The 16,474-nt window shown below is 48.0% G+C and overlaps 1 protein-coding gene and 1 long non-coding RNA gene across 5 annotated transcripts in view; one reads left to right on the forward strand and one right to left on the reverse strand.

The window, feature by feature from the left end:
- ALOX5AP (arachidonate 5-lipoxygenase activating protein) overlaps positions 1-1,039 on the forward strand; it is a 103,420-nt gene extending 102,381 nt beyond the window's left edge. For all 4 annotated transcript variants that reach the window (XR_014818877.1, XR_014818876.1, XR_014818879.1 and 1 more), the window contains one exon: positions 83-1,039. The gene's annotated coding sequence lies outside the window, so the exon portion shown is untranslated. The remainder of the gene's footprint in view (positions 1-82) is intronic.
- A 4,384-nt stretch (positions 1,040-5,423) lies between these two features.
- Positions 5,424-13,197, reverse strand: LOC106505256 (uncharacterized). The gene is made up of 5 exons (XR_014819136.1): positions 13,073-13,197; positions 10,608-12,407; positions 9,705-9,776; positions 8,856-8,940; positions 5,424-7,413 (listed from the first exon to the last, which is right to left on the reverse strand). It is a non-coding gene; the product is annotated as an uncharacterized LOC106505256 (long non-coding RNA).
- Between the last annotated feature and the right edge of the window lie 3,277 nt (positions 13,198-16,474).

The raw sequence follows: 16,474 nt of genomic DNA on the forward strand, positions 1-16,474 counted from the left end.
ATAAAATGAGGGAGAAAAAAAGAGGCCAAACTGAGCAGGCCCTGGGCCATGGTGAGAATTTTGTCTTTTATTCTCATTTCAGCTTCTCACTGCTGCCTGGCCTTTCTGTTTAAAAGGGCCCAACTCCAGCTTCATCCAGGATACTCTGGAACTTTTACAGATGGCCTCCCTCCAGCCTCCCCCTGAGTGGGTGGCCGTCTGCTCCAGGCTGAGCCCAGCCCAGTGGGGCCTTCAACCGCTTCACCTCCTCCAACCTCGGCACCAGACACGCTGCAGGGCTTCCGGCCACATTAAAGGCCGGAGCCAGGCTTGTGGGGAAGTGGACCTGATCATGGCTGCTGGAGGTTTCCATCCTCTGACCTGGAGGAGCAGAGTCAGCCCACTGCTGCCAGAGAGCCAGCATCAGGGGGAGTAACCTACTGGGGAAACTGGTCAGGGAACAGAACGACCTGGTGCGCAGCCGTTTGGGGCTGAAACTGCCTGCCCCGGGTGCCAGCGAGGGGGTGGGGTCAATGCCGCTTGTGACCGGGCCAGCCTGACCCACTCTCTGACACCAGCAGGCAGTAGCCAAGCTCTGCCCCAAGGAGCAGTGACAGAGCAGTCGAAACAGTCTTTGTCACACAAGCCGCATCGCTTCCAACAGACGACGCCAGCCACCGGGCAGCCGCGGTGGCTCCATCAGCAGCTCCTTCCACCGGTTTCCTCTCCCACCCAGCTAATTCCCCCGAGACCCCAGCCTGAGGACTGATGTGTCACGAGAACCAACCCCCAGGGACGTCTGCAGAGTGGGCTGCGTGGAGCCAAGGCTGGAGTCCAAGGCCCTGTTTCCTAGTGGGTCCGTTGCCCAGTGGTTAACCTGACGTCAGCAGAAATTCTCTGCGGAGGTCCTGGGCTGCACTAGCACGCACCACTGGATTCAGAATCACCAGGAGTGGGTCTGCACTGTCAGGCTTTCATGAGAGCCCCACCCAGCTGTAAAGGTACAGCTGTCACTGTCAAGAAAACTGTAAGTAGCTTTAATATACAGTTTCATTTGCTTGACTAACAGCCGGGCGCAGATCATCAAAGAATGGCTTGGGGTGGAGAATTTCATATGAGAATCCAGCTGGGGCTGCCAAGCCATGTATGTGCTAATGTTGCAATTTCCATCCTGCACTTGAGGTCAAGATTAATTCAGTGAAAAATGTTATTTCATAGTGTAGCAGACATCTTCTGAGTTGAAGAGCAGGAGGGATCCAGGAGTTTAGGTGAGGCAGGGGGTGTGTTTTGCTGAATGGTAAAAGGAGGGAATTCTTTGAAAATTCCATGGACAACCATTATTTTCCTTGGCCTCAACATTCAACTCTGCCATCACAGCACAAAAGCAGCCCCAGATGAACCAGATGGTTCATCAATGATGTTGCTAGGTTCTAGTAGAATTTGATTTGTGGACACTTAACACTTGAGTTTCATATGATTTCACGTGTTACAAAATCTTCTTTTTATTTTTTTTCTACCATTTAAAAAATGTAAAAGTAACTCTTAGTTCATAAGCAGTGCAAAAATAACTGGTGGGCTAAATCTGGCTCCCAGGCCATAGTTTTCTGACCCTGCGAATCAAGGATTTCCTCTCTCCATCACCCAGTTTCAACCAAAATCAACTCATGGTAGATCTTGTTTCATCTCGCCCCCTATTCTTTCTCCTTCCCCCGGATTCTTGGAAGCAAGTGGTAATCAACAAATTATTTCATCCGTATTCATATTTCAGTATTGATCTCCAAAAGAAGACTCTAATTTTAGGCGTAAAAGTGCAATATCATGTTCATAACTAAAAATATATATCATAAAATATCCAGTTAGTATTCAGTGTTTCCAGCTGTCTTATCAATGGTCATCATGTTTTGAGTGCCCCCCCTGCCCCCCAGTTTGTCTGAATCCAGATCTTAACAAGGTTTCTCTATTGCAATTGCTCAATAGGTCTCCTGAGTCTTTCTCTCTTTTTTAAATCAAAGTACTACTTTATTAAATGAGTTATTTTACACAATATGAACATCAATATAATTACAATTGTAAAAAAAATTTTATGACAAGGATGGACTGATTTTCAGATTTCCAAATCAGAGTTAACTGTACATTTACACAGAATGGTCTTTGCATGAGGCCCAAAAGGGAACCCCAGAAAAATGAGTGTTTCTGTAGTCCCTTTATTTTTGCTGATCAACAGTTTGTTAGAAAAGCAGCTGCAGGTTTGTTACCTAAGGTCTGAGACAGAAGGCGAGTCAGAGGTGTCATGAGTTCACCTGTAAACAACTTCCTGCCTGAACATCAACTAATTCTGGAGGAAGTGGAGTCGGGATGCCTGCTGTTAAAGTGCTGCTTGATCCTGAGTCTCTGTGAATCTGCGAGTTCTCTTTCTAACTCTGTTCTGTTTCTCTTTACGAAGTATTTCCTGAAGAAATTGTGGTTTGTTCTGCAGGGTATCCTACAGTCTGCATTCTGCTGGTTGCCTCCCTGAGTTGTGATTGGGCTTGTTGCTTTGTTCTGCGAATTTTCTACAGGGCGATGGTATTTTGTGCCAATTGGAAGTTTAGAGCGAAAGGCTTGATGAGACTCAAGGGTTTTGTTTGTTTCTTTCAGTCTGTTTTCCTGAGACGGGGTGTAATTCTCTTCTTCCTTCGGGAAGGCACAGAACCTGTGGTCGTTTCTCTGTTTCTTCATCAACAGCCATTGACGACTGTTGCCTAGATACAATTCCTTTAAAAAATGATAAGTGGGGAGTTCCCGTCGTGGCGCAGTGGTTAACGAATCCGACTAGGAACCATGAGGTTGCAGGTTCGGTCCCTGCCCTTGCTCAGTGGGTTAACGATCCAGCGTTGCCGTGAGCTGTGGTGTGGGTTGCAGACACAGCTCGGATCCCGCGTTGCTGTGGCTCTGGCGTAGGCCGGTGGCTACAGCTCCGATTGGACCCCTAGCCTGGGAACCTCCATATGCCGTGGGAGCGGCCCAAGAAATAGCAAAAAGACAAAAAAAAAAAAAAAAAAAAAAAAAAAGATAAGTGGGCTTTATTGTTTTTTTGGGGGGAAGAGTTTTTAATTTACAGAGAAAATGAACAGAGAGTACAGAGATTTCCCATAGACTCTCTGCCTGTCGCCCACAGTGTCCCCTATTATTAACGTCCTGCCCTAGTGTTTACCTTTGTCACAACTGATGGACCACTACTGATGCATTCTTATTTAGTCCATAGTTTACATTAAATTTCACTCATGGTTTTGTACATTTCTATGGTTTTGATGAGTGTGCAGTGGTACGTATACACCATACACAACCACGCAGAATAGATTCACTGCCCTAAAAATCCCGTGTCCTGCCTACCCACCCACCCCTGTACCTCTAAGCCCTTGGCAACCATGGTTCCTCTTACAGTCATCACAGTTTTGCCTTTTCCAGAATTTCATGTAGTCAGAAGCATAAAGTGTGTAGCCTTTTCAGATCGCCTTCTTTCACTTAACATGCATTTAAGATTCCTCCATATCTTCCTGTGGTCTGATAACTTTTTTTTTTTTTTTTTTTGGCCCTGCCCCCAAACCTGTACCACAGCAGCGACAATGCCAAATCCTTAGCTGCCAGGGAACTCCATAGCTCATCTTTTCATTGCTGAATAGTATTCTGTCATGCAGATGTACCACAGTTTGTTGATCCACTCATCTGCTAATGCTTCCCGTTTGGAGCAATTACAAATAAACCTGCTACGAATATTCATGCACAAACTTTTGTGTGTGGACATAAGTTTTTAACCTGGGCAAGTACCAAGGAGCAGGATTACTGGGATGAATGGGAAGAATGTGTTTAGCTTTTAAGAAACTACCAAACTGTCCTTCACAGTGGCTGTACCTTTCTGCTTTCCCCCAGCCATGAAGGAGAGTTCCTCTTGTCCCACATCTTTGCCAGCTTTTGAGATTGACCCTTTTTTTTGGATTTTGGCCACTCTCATGGGTTTGCAGGAGAATCTCGTTGTTGTTTTAATTCGCAGTTCCCTGATGGCATGATGTGGAGCATCTTCTCAGACCTTTGTTTGCTATATAAACGAAATTCCCCTATCACTCTGGTTGTTCAGAGGAATGGATCCTCTGTGTGTCTTCTTTGGTGGGGTGTTTTTGATCATTTGTACATTTAAGATACAAGTCTCTTCTCAGATTTGTGTTTTGCAAACATTTCCTCCAAGTCCGTAGTTCCTCTTAACAATGTCTTTTGCAGAACAAAAGTTTTTAACTAGCAGAACTCAGCTTATTGATCTGTTTCTTTCTTGGGTCATGCTTCTGGTGTTGTACCTAAAAACTCATTACCAAACCCAAGGTCATTTAGATATTTTTCCTTTATCTTCATTATTATTATTTGTCTTTTCTAGGGCCACGCCCGCAGCATATGGTGATTCCCAGGCTAGGGGTCTAATCGCAGCTGTAGCCACGAGCCTATGTGGGAATGGGATCCGAGCTGCGTCTATGACCTACACCACAGCTCACAGCAACGCCAGATCCATAACCCACTGGGCAGGGCCAGGGATCAAACCTGCAACCTCATGGTTCCTAGTCAGATTCGTTAACCACTGAGCCACGACGGGAACTCCCCTAGAGTAAGTCTTGACGCCAGGCAGTGCCTGTCCTCCACTTTGTTCTCCTACAGTCCTTTGCTGGCTATTCTGAATCTTTTGCCTCTCCATAAAAACATTAGAATCAGTTTTGTTTTTTTTTTAATAGCCACAAAATGACATGCCAGAATTTTGATTGAGACAGCGTTGAATCTGTAGATCAAGCTGGGAGCAATAGACTTAATAGTATTGTTTTCTTATCATAAACAGAAAATCTCCACTTATTTAGATTTTCTTTGATTTCTTTCATCAAAATTTCATAACTTTCCTCATATAGATCCTGAACATATTATGTAAATTTATGACTAAGTATTTTTAGGGTGATGCTAATGTAAATGGTATTGTGGTTTTAATTTCAAATTCAATAGTGCGGATCCATTCATTTTTTTAAGAGTTGAGGAGTTGCTGTCGTGGCTCAGTGGTTAACAAATCCGACTAGGAACCATGAGGTTGCAGGTTCCATCCCTGGCCTTGCTCAGTGTGTTAAGGATCTGGTGTTGCTGTGAGCTGTGGTGTGGGTCGCAGATGCGGCTCGGATCCCACGTTGCTGTGGCTCTGGTGTAGGCCGGTGGCTCCAGCTCCGATTGGACCCCTAGCCTGGGAACCTCCATATGCTGCAGGAGCGGCCCTAGAAAAGGCAAAAAGACACACACACACACACACACACAAAAAGAGTTGAGAATGGAAATATGCTATCATTCACTCTTCATTAATCAGCTGACATGCTTCTATATAAAAGAAATTCCCCTTATCAACTCTGGTTGTTCAAAGGAATGGATCCTTCAGGAAAGAAAGTATCTTTATGTGATATATATATTTTTCTATTTAATTTATTTTTTTTTTATTTTCCCACTGTACAGCAAGGGGATCTTTATGTGATATTTTAATTATCACTATGAAAAATATTTTATACATGTCAGTCTGTTGTATTTAGTTTCCTTGTTGGTGCTCCCAGTCCCTTCAGCACTGGAGCTTTTCAACTGACCTCTGCCATGACCCATGGCCTTTGACAATTTCTTCCCTTATTGGACAAGGTAGTCCAGGCCCATCTAATACATTTCTTTTCTCTGACTCCTTACTGGTCATTTCTCCAAGGAGCCCAGGTTCCTTTCAGTAGGACATGAAGTCTAGAAGCCACTGAAACGCACGTGTCTGTCTTCTCAGTGCTCAGAGTTGGGCATTGTACATTTCATTTGTTTAAGATAAAACATATCATGAATATATACAGATACATTCAATTTAGAACAGTGAAGCTTTCACCCAATCCCATTGGGTTTGTACGGTTTCCTTTCTTCCATGCTGGAATTGCCTTATCCCACAGTAGACACGTAACAGTCTTATAACACGATACTGCCGTTAGCCACCAACAATACAGTTGGTGTAAATATCGAAAACAGTTTAGGTTGTGTTTTTCTTTTCTCATCGTTTGTCCTTAGGTTACACATCCCACTAGAGATACGCAAGAAAATATGGTGTGGTCCTTTCCTGGTCCCGTTCCTGTTGGTGTGGTTATGCCAGCAAGAGGTTATGGAGCAAAGTTTGTTTCAATTTGCTTTTGCTTTTTCAAAATGTAGGCATTTAAAAAATTGTTTCACACATTTGTCTTTTCATAGTTCTTTTTATATTTTTGCCAGCTTATCTTTGGAAAGAATTCTTAGAACTGGAATTGCTGCTTCAAAGGGCAAATGCATATGTAATTTTGCTAGCTACTGCCAAGGTCCTCTCAGCAGGGGTTGTACCGCTTCACATTTTATTGGCAAAAGAGCCTGATTCCCCATCTTCAAGGTTTATTCCTTACACTGTAAAGCGTGTTCGAACATGTTAAGGGTGTTCTTACAACACATTTTGTTTTAATCCTGGCAACAGCCCCAGGAGTTAGGTGTTAATGCTCACCCTGATTTTATAGGTGGGGAAACGGAGGCCCAAGAGAGCTGAGGTGTCCTGCACACAACAGGGATTGAGCTGACTGTAGCCTCAGATCCACGTTTAGCCACAAAGCACTCTTGGGGGAGACAGTGTCCCGCCTCTGCTGCCGGAGCGGCTCTCTGCTTGCCAGTCTCTGCGTTTTCTTCGAGGCTGTGGAAATTTGCCAACAGTGTTCCACAGCAGATCTGAAGTGTGGAGTAGTTAAGGTGCCCTGGGGTGTCCCCCAGACACGGAGAATGGGAGCTCCCCATCCTTTAGACCCACCTACATTATCCCCAAGGCGCCTCCGGTGAGCCTGTTGTCACAGCCGTAACCCCCCCTTCAGTGGCTTGCCCTTCTTCCCTGGCTCCCTTCCTCCTTCTTCCCGGGGCCATCTTCTAAAGAAACACACCAGACCCACGTTCCCAGTGTGGGGCTCTGTTTCAGGGAAACCCAGACTAGACAGATAGTAGCAGCATCTGTCTGGCTCTGAGCTGAATTGGTGGATTGTTGCTCCAGCCTCCTGAAGACGCAGCACCCCCACTCCCCTGGGGCCACCCCGTAGCCGATCCCTGGCCCTCTCACCTACAGCCATGGTCACCCCACACTCTTGGAACAGACGGGCTAGAAAAGTGGGTTTTACCCAGGCCCTCTCTGCAGTGTTTGCTGCTCAGCCTTGATGGCCCCAAACCAGTGCTTTGTGTGAGCTGAAAGGCCATGTCTGAAGATGGACCATAACTAGTGCAGAGAGGGTAGGGGTACAGAGGTGGCCTTGGGCTGGCCTCAGCTGTCCTGGGTTTAGGAGATGTCAGCTCATGATGCCATGCTGTTTCCTTGGTGTCTGGAAGGGAGCCATTGGACCTGGGCTCTTCTGGGTACAAAATCTGGGAAGGGGACACAGAGGCCAGAGGCTAGTAATCACACTCTACCTCCATCGACATGTTCTCAGGGAGCTGATAAGTAAAAATAACGATCTTTGCCTCAAGGTCAAATGTATCCTGGACCTGCTTGATGGAGGTTAACAAAATGAGTAAGCAAGATAAAGGAGCAGTAATCTTGGGCAAACTTCCTTGATTTTGTGTGGAAGAGCCCTGAAAATAAAACTTTGGGGCGCATTTGATGTCCTTCACAGCAGACGCTGAGCCTGCCTTTGACCCTGCTGCCATCTCTCCGAACAATCCCGGGTGCCTGTAAGCACCTTTGTTTGCAACTTGGTGATCTGTGGCTTTTTAAACAGCAGAAGCCAGTGTTACTGGCGGTCTGCCCAAACGAAGCCTTTTCCCTAAGTTTTCTCCGGTGTTGAAATGACAATGATGCTTCAACTTAGCTGTTAAAGTCCTAATGGGTCACCTAGAACTATGAAACCGTGTGGATGTGAGATTTAGGAAGCTGGATGTGAGGTAATGTGACTCACATCCTCTCTGTATTTCAGAATCGTTTTCCAGAAACTTGGGGTTCGTTTCTTTTCTCTCTCATCTCACTCATCCGTGCCCAGGACAGCCATGACCATGCAGACGATGATGAAGTAATTCCCCGTTTGTGTCTCTAGCCCACGTCTCCACATGGCTGCTCAGCATCACCCCTCCGACGTTTTGTTCTCACCCTGTCCTGCAAATCCCGTCCACTTCTGGTGAGCGAGGCCACATTCTTCAAGTTATGCAACTTGGAAGGGCAGGGGGCCTTACCGACGCTCCTGCCCCCATGCTCAGAAATCTGTTTATGCCCAGTGCCATTGGATTTCATCTCCTGTAGGGCACTTGCTTCCATCCGCTGTTTCCGTCTGTGCTCCGACCACTTTCCTAGTCTCGATACTAAGCCCTCGTGGCTAACTAATGTCCTCTGTTTTGGCGCCTCTCCAACACTTCCTCTGAACTGCCACCTAAACCCAATTTCTCTGTGTAAATCTGAAGAGTCACCCCTTCTTAAAGCCGTTATGGGTTCCAGTTGCCTTTAGGACCAAGCCCGGGTTCTTGAAGGGGACGCCTGGCTGCATCGCATCAGGCCCCACCTGCACCTTTCTTGGCTCTTCCTGCTTGGGAGACGCCTGAGTCCTTCCCAGCACATCCTGGGCCCTGTTCCTACCTCACCCTCTCCTTCCTGGCCCAGAGTGTCCCTGGCCTCTCAGTTCAGGCCAGGCGGGGTGTCACGTGCTCTCAGAGAGCCATTGCATCTGTGCTAACACTGAGCCCAGCCTGGGATTACGCATCTGGATTTGTGCTTAGCACACCCCCCACCTCTCCCTCATTGGCCCAGGGCTCCTCGAGACCAGGAGCTGCCTCTTTGGATCCTCAGCCACTCGCACGGTGCCTGCCTGATCCACACTCACCTGGTGCAGAAAGCAACTGAATGGCCTCCAGGAAGGGCCTTTGATGTCTGTGCCAACTCACCAGAATAATCGAAAATGGGTTGCTCTGGAAAAAAAGCAGATGTTTGACGCCACAGAGTAGAATTCCAACAGGAAAATGCGCTCCGAACCTTCCAAGGCACGTATACCGGGGAGACGGGGTCTAGCGCGAATAGCCTGTCAGTTTAATAGCAAGTCTGATGTTTGCTTTCCTGTAGGATTATGACTAATGTAACATGACCGTAGATATAATTAGCCCTGGTGTTTGTGCCCTGCCTTTTGCACCTATCAGTTCTCATGGAAGTAAATCTTGAACCCTAAGCTGTCATTGAGGCGGATGCTGAAATTGCAGTGACATCATAGTGATAATGATGTGGAATATTTACGACTGAGCTCTCTGGTGTGTGCAGTTGTGATGGTTCTTCTGTCCAGTGTCACCGTAACGCCATGATAATTATTGGGCTGGCTATTTACTTAAACAATATAGACACACATTTCGGAAGAGAAGTAGGTCCCATCGCGTGATAACCTGCTCTAAGAGTGATGTAGACACTGAGATTTGCTCCCAGCGATTCAGAACTAATCTTGAACGAATAATAAACTAGGTCGTACAGTTAGGTCTTCAGAGAATAACTACATCCTCTGAGCCATTAAGACCTCAGAAAACAGTACAGCTTCAGTATGGGAGAGACTAGTTAATTTCCACATCCTGTGATGACCTCGGGGGAACTTTGGTCAGATTTTAGAAATAACACAAATAAATTGGACTCTGGTGTCCTGGATTAAGCAAGGGTCAAGAACACAGTGAGATGAGGAGAGCATGCATGTTACCTGTACACGTGTGTGTTGGCCAGGAAGGAATTTGCAGCTATATTTTAAGCCTTCTGTTTGAGCACATAACTCCTGTTGACAATAAGAAGAATTGTACACCCAGACAAAGAGAGCAAAATGCAAACCCATCCCCAGGGCAGTATGCAAATTAGCTACATATAAAAGATGGAACCAGGGATTCACTAGGTGAGTCCAAGAGGAGGAAAATACCTTGAAACATTAATAAGCATCAAAAACTGGGCCCCGAACCATCCTCTCCATCCTCTTAAGGCTGGCGGATGCGGTCTTACTCTCTGAGCAGTGTGTGTGATCCAGGAAACTCACAGTTCCTGGTTTTATGCTTGGAACATCTGAGACCTGAGTGGACATTTTTCAAGCACTGGACACACACACTGACATAGCTAAATAAGGAAAATCAGTACATTAATCTAGTTTAGCTCCAATTCACGGAGAGCTTCAGCTTCCTAATATTTTAAATAAAAAAAAAATCTCTCGTGTTCATTCATCAGCCTGTGCCTGTGCCTGTGCCTGTGCCATAAAGGCAAAATTTAATTCATTTCAGCCAAATTTTGACCATTTGGACTCAATGAGGAGGTCACGGGAGTGGAAAGTGTTGCGTTGACTTCTTTCCGTGTGACGTCTCCAGGTCATCTGTTGGAAGGATTTGTAGTCATAAATCATACCTACTGCCTTGGTGATTATATGCTCACCCTTTCATCCTAATCTCAGAAAGGGAATGTCTTTGAAATTAATCTAAGAGAGTAGTTCCCAAACCAAGCTGATTAATAGAACCGCCTGGGGAGCTTTAAAAACATACAGATTCCTGGATCCCATCCCAGACCCACTGAATCAGAGACTCTGGTGGTGGGGCCAGGAACAGAGGTCCCTTGGGGACTCTGGTACCATCAGCTGGGCCAGCAAGTGGAAGAAACCCCAGCTTATCTTCTAAGAGAGTGGCCGGCCGGAAGGAAATAATCTCAGGTCCCGCTTTAGAGAAAGGGAAGCTGTAGCAGCAGCTGAGTTTTTTCTGAAGTCCAATCCAGACTCTCCCAAGTCCTTGGAGAGTCTCCAAGCTCTTGGGAGTGGTCCTAGTCCTGGGTGTACCCGGACATCCACGGGCTTGGTTTTCCTTGGGTGGCTGTGCATAGCTGCCTTGGCTGACACAGTCTACTCTGTCTGCTCTGCGCTGCTTTCTCAAATCCAGAGCTTCTTCCGGGCCCAGCCAGAGATCCACCTCTTCCAGGAAAACAGCAATGACTCCACTAGCTTCTTCTCCCTCTGAGATTCCCCTGGGCTAGTGAGAGGCATGTAATTTAACACTTAATTGTTTTCTAATTGCTTCCGATCTGTTCTGTTCCCTCACCCTATTATAAGCAGCTCAAGGGTGGAGACCAGGGTTCCTCACTGTGTCTTTAACGAGGCTGCTTGCCTGCCCCACTCTCCACTGTGGCCCCAGAGCTCCAGACGGGCTTGGGGTTGGCGCTCCAAGAATATTTGCTGAATTAATGAATTTGGTCATGGGATGTGTATTGGGACATCGAGTCAGAAAACTGCAGCCTGAAAAGGAATTACTGGCGACATGCCCCATTCTGTTCCATCAGCACTTAGTGGATGTGTACACCAGCTCCCGTGTGCCAGGCACTGTCCTGGGTGCTGGGGGCGCAGCAATGAACCTCCCTCATCCCGTCCCACGTTCTAACATTTAAAGGAAATTAAATTTAAAGCTTTGAAATTGCTCTCACAGGTCCCGGGAACTCTGAAAAACAGGCCAGAGATCAGTTCAATAAGAATCACAACTCAGAGTAACATAGGATGACAGTCCAGGGCCTGTAATGGAACTTTGCACTTTTATAGTTCGAAGTAGCCCAATGTGCTAGACAGAGCTCTAGTGACGACTGGACTTTTTTTCCCTTCCAGAGCCTTCCTTATGGTGTTTTCAGAGTGAGAGAGGCACTGTTACTTCCTTTAGGTTTGGTTTATTTTGTGTTAAAATTTTCTCTTGTTGGTAGCACGAGCAGAACATCGGTGAGCCTTGCCCATTGGTCATTGGTGTCCCCTGATGTCATCTCTTTGTGTGACAGAATTTTAGCGCCAAGAAGTCAAGACTTCTCTCAGGGCAAGTTGAGCTGAAAATGCCCAAGACTTGGTGATTTGGTCTAAAGGTGTTATTGTGTTAGTTTTGCAGAAACAAACCCTTTTATTTCTATTCAAGCGGATGTTGGTTTTTAAACTGTGTGAATCCGTTTGTCCCGCCTGCTCCGAGTTTCACCTGTAAGTGGGGTCTTTCGTGCACTGAAATCAGCCGCAGGCATTTCAGCCTGACCCGCCGCCACCTCCCTTGGTATGTGGCTTGGGCAGCTCGGGCTCGTGGTAATGACCGAGAGACTGATTGCAGGAGGAGCAACCCAAAGAGTTTCTACTGCTAAGCAATTAGGGCCAGAGAAGCTCCACAGACCGTTAGTGTCACTTTGGGGGACAGGATTTTACCAACATGGTGGCAGGCACTTGATCTGAAGTCCCGTGTCTTTTCAATGAAATGACATGCTTTCCACTGTCATGAGCACAATGCACTGGACTCATCTCTGTTCTGGTTTAATCGGAAGGAGGTGCCACCGCCTTGTACCAAGGCAAGAGTCAGACTGTCCCTGGGCGAGACGGCGTGGATTTCTGATCTGATTCGTTAAACATTTTCAGTAGAACCACCTTTTATGGGACAAAATCAATAAAAGTTAATCTTTACACTTTTGTAAAACCTGATGATAAAGCAAGTCAAAAATAGAATGATGGTAGTCTGTGCAGATGTGTTTTCAAAATTAAAAGAGAGACCTCAGAAATCTTGGCCTACATACCCCCAACTCATCCATCCATCCATCCATCCATCCATCTATCTATCTATCTATCTATCTATCTACCTATCTATCTATCTATCTAGTCTGTCATCTATCTACATGTCGTCTAGCTATTATCTGTCTTTTTATTTGCTTACAGCAAACTGTCTCCCTGGGTTCTGGGCAATTCTGCATAATATCCTCACATCGCGTCTCAGAGACACCCCCCCTCCCCGCCCCCCAGGCCTGTGATCCTTAACGTTATTCCTCCGGACGTGGGCTTGTTCCTGTGTGTCTGCTTCCTAAAAGTTCTGAGAGCGGAGGTGCAGCCAATCAGCACCTCAGTGGGGTTGCGCTAGAATTGCCCCTGCTGGACATGGTCAGTGCGGCTTGTCTCGGGAACACCCTGTTAGTTCCCCAGTTTGAAAACAATTCTACTTGTGAAGTTCCTGCCGACAGGCTGTTCTCTAGCCGGTGCCAACAGCGGCCAGGGAAAGACCTCGGGGCCCAGGGCCCAGGCCCCGGGGGGCTGACACTCACCTCTGGGTCTGGCTGGTGTTCGGAGCCCAGCTCTCCCATCGCCTTTTCTGTGGAGCCTCCTCCAGCCGCCTGAGGCAGGGCCCCTCCCTGCTGCTCCCCGTGGCGCTGGGCACTTGTGTCTCCAATTGCACTTGTGCGGTGACTGTGTGTCCACATGCCCCCCCCCCACCGACTGTGGCCCCCTGGAATGGAGGCTGTGCCGTTCATTCTTGTCTTTTGAAGACAGGTGCCACACTCAGGTCCAGGCTGCATAGATTTTATTTAGTGTTTGTTGCACAAGCAAATAGAGGCATAACTTGGCAAGAGGACACGAGCGTTGGCGCCGACTCCCTTCTGACAGTTGTTGCAGCTGAGTCTCAAGCTTTCCTCTGTCTTTCCCCAGTGTCGACCAGTCCCCACCAAGTGCAGAGAAACTGTGTCCCTAACTTTATGTCTCTCCAGTTCCTTCTTAGCCCCAGAGAAAATGTAGCTGGGGCCAGGGAGCAAAGTCTAGAGTCTAGATTATGCTGTGGAGAAAAATGCACCCCCCCCAACCCCGGTCTCAGTGTTTGCAGCAGCAAGGGCGTTGTTCGTGTTTTTAAGTCTCAGTCTAAATGTTTACCACTGATTGGCTGGGGCTCTGCTCTGTGTAGCCCTTTCTCTGGGATCCAAGCGCTGGAGAAAATTCCAACTGGGACATGGCTGGTCAGTGGGACACAGGGGAAAATACTGCAGCAAATCGCTGACAGGCTTTTAAGATTTTCTTCCAGAATTGACACTACTACTGTTCACATTTCACTGTTCAAATCAAGTCCCACAGTTGCACATAATTTCAAGGGGCCTAGAAAGTGCAATTGTGCTCTGTGACTAGAAGGAGAACCAGAAATGTTTAGTAAAAGATATTGATGACAACCACAGCCACGCAGAGGATTTGTGCATATGTGCATGTGTGCGTGTGCATGTTTTTGTGTGTATGTACATGTGCATTTGTGTGCCTGTGTGTGTGCATTGTGTGTGCGCGTGTGCACGTACGTGTGTGTGTGTGTGTGTGTGTGTGTGTACAGAGAGAAGGACAAAATGAGACTCAGGGCCACACCTCTGCTTTGCTCAACCCATCTTGCTAAGCTGGGGCTTCTTTTCTCCGGGTTTACTGCCCCCTTTAACACCTCCTGCCGTGAGAGGAACCCCAAAATGGAGGCAACAGCTGGGTTCCATATATTCTGACCCAATCCCCAGACCAACCCTGAGAACCATCTTCCATGATGGCCTTACTCTATCACTCCACACCCCCCATGCTGTCACTCGCCCCATCCCCAGTCTGGCGTAGTGATGGAGACAGGGGCCAGGAAATGTTGACAGCTTCAAGGGAAGGCACACAGGGGTGCTGAGGTCCCCCAGGCCAGCTCGGGGACTGCAGGGCTCTGCCGTCTCCCCTATTTGCCTCTGTTTCCCTGGTGTCATCCTCTCGCCTGGATTCCTGTGTTGGGAACTTTACCACTTGTTCTCTTACCTCCAGCTTCTGGCCCTGGACTGATATCCCTGCCCCCTCCAGGGACAGGGGCAGTGCCCAGGGGTGGCTTGGGGTTTAGCACCCCCCAATTATCTCCATCAACCCTGTCCTTCAACACTAAGCCTCCCCAAATAAGATACAATCTAAGTAGAAATACTGCACCTGCTAAGAAGTAGATGTGTCAAAACAGGTCTTTGACCCCCATTCCAGCCAGGTCCCCACTGGCAAGCCCCTCCTATAAACAAATGGCATGCTCAGATCTGCCCCAGGACTGTCACTTGACATGTTGGTTTGATGTCCTGACAGAGCTGTGACCTGACCTCAATTAACCCTCCAGTTGCAGGGAGTCTGTGGACGCCCGTTGTCTGGTTGGAACGGTCCAGAGAGGGGAAAGTAACAGGCTCAGTGTTTCCCAGTGGGGGTTGAGCCTCTCAAAGCGAAGGCTCTCAAAGTGTGGTCGCTGGATCAGCGGCATCCTCACCACCTGGAGCTTGTTGGAGATGCAGATTCCTGGGCCCACTTCAGACCCACAGAAAACACTGGGAACGGGGGCAGGAGCCTGTGTTTAACAAGCCCTGGGAGGCTCTGATGCACGTGAAATTTGGGAACCGCTGGCTTCCTCTGAGGCTGGTTGGCAGCCCTCCTGCATTTGTAGGGCTTGGGGTGCCTGTTAAAACCCACACCCCGAGGTCAGCCTCAGACGGGAGATATCTGATATCCCCCCCAAGAATCTACATTTTCATAAATGCCCCTAGGGATTCCACGGTGGGAAGGTTTGCAGAAGACACAGGCTAAAACGTTTGCAAATGCTTACAACCCACCCTCCCTCAGAGAGAACTCGCTTTCTAATAAGGGACTTAATTGGAAGGAGAGAGGGAGTGCATTTGCATTTTTAAAGCTCTGAGGGACCTCAGGGAATTTCGTTTTAGCCCTCCCGGTCCCCTTCCAGGATCCTGTGGGAAACACAGGCCACACTCATATTAGGGCAATTTGTCGAAGATTTGTTTACAAAGGTGTAGGCAGGGTGGTGTAGGAAAACCTCAATGGGTGGAGCAGTGTCCCGGGCTGGTAACCACACAGTGCGTAGCATCCTGGGTCCTGGGAGGATGGAGGGATCCGGGGAGGAGTGGTCCCCAGGACCTCAGAGGGGGAGACCTTCTGGAGAGGAGCAGTGACCTCTGGGTACAGGGCACAGGGAGTCTGGGGCAACAACCCAGGGAGCGGGCGTGAGCATTGGGGTCCTGACTGCATATTACCTGTCCTGGGAACGGCCAGGCCTCCCATTGACCACACCCAACCAGGGACCAGGGGAGAAGGGAGCCGCTGATGTGCTCAGACAGGGCAGAGAGCAGGGGGCTGAGTGGATGGGGGGTGAGGGCACAGCCAGCACAGCCTTCGGGTGCATAAGTGAGGTGCAGCCTCACCTTACAGAGCTGATTAAAGGAGATGAAAACAATGCGTCCTTCGTTCATCAGCTCAGCAGATCTTTTCTGGGGTCGGCACAGTGCTGGGAGCTGGGGACACAAAGATCTCCAGTGACTCGTTCCTTGTGGGACCTTTTGGGCATGCCAGCCATTGAATGAACTAAGGTTGGGGGCTGCCACAGTTTTACTTGCCTTAGTGTTGTTGTGGCCTCGAGTGGCTGACATACAACCAAGATGTAAGTCTCGGCTGCTCCCCTGAGTCAGGCCCGCCTGTGCGTGAAAGTTGAGAGATGGCAGGCCCTGTTTGCTCACCCACTGAAGCCTGAAGCCTGTCATTCGAGTGCAGAATTGGGTCTGCGAGGATTTTTTGCTTTTACATGTTCTCTACGAAAATGCAGCCCTGCTCACCCTCCCACCCCCAAGTGGCCCCAAATAAGTCATTCTCTCAATCTTTGCTTCTCTGCCCTGGCCACACTTGTAGGAACCCAG

The sequence above is a fragment of the Sus scrofa genome, chromosome 11, assembly GCF_054392235.1.
Source record: "Sus scrofa isolate SSC_HxYL_T2T_F1_AM1 chromosome 11, Sscrofa_HxYL_maternal_Yorkshire_Landrace_v2.0, whole genome shotgun sequence".
NCBI lineage: Eukaryota > Metazoa > Chordata > Mammalia > Artiodactyla > Suidae > Sus > Sus scrofa.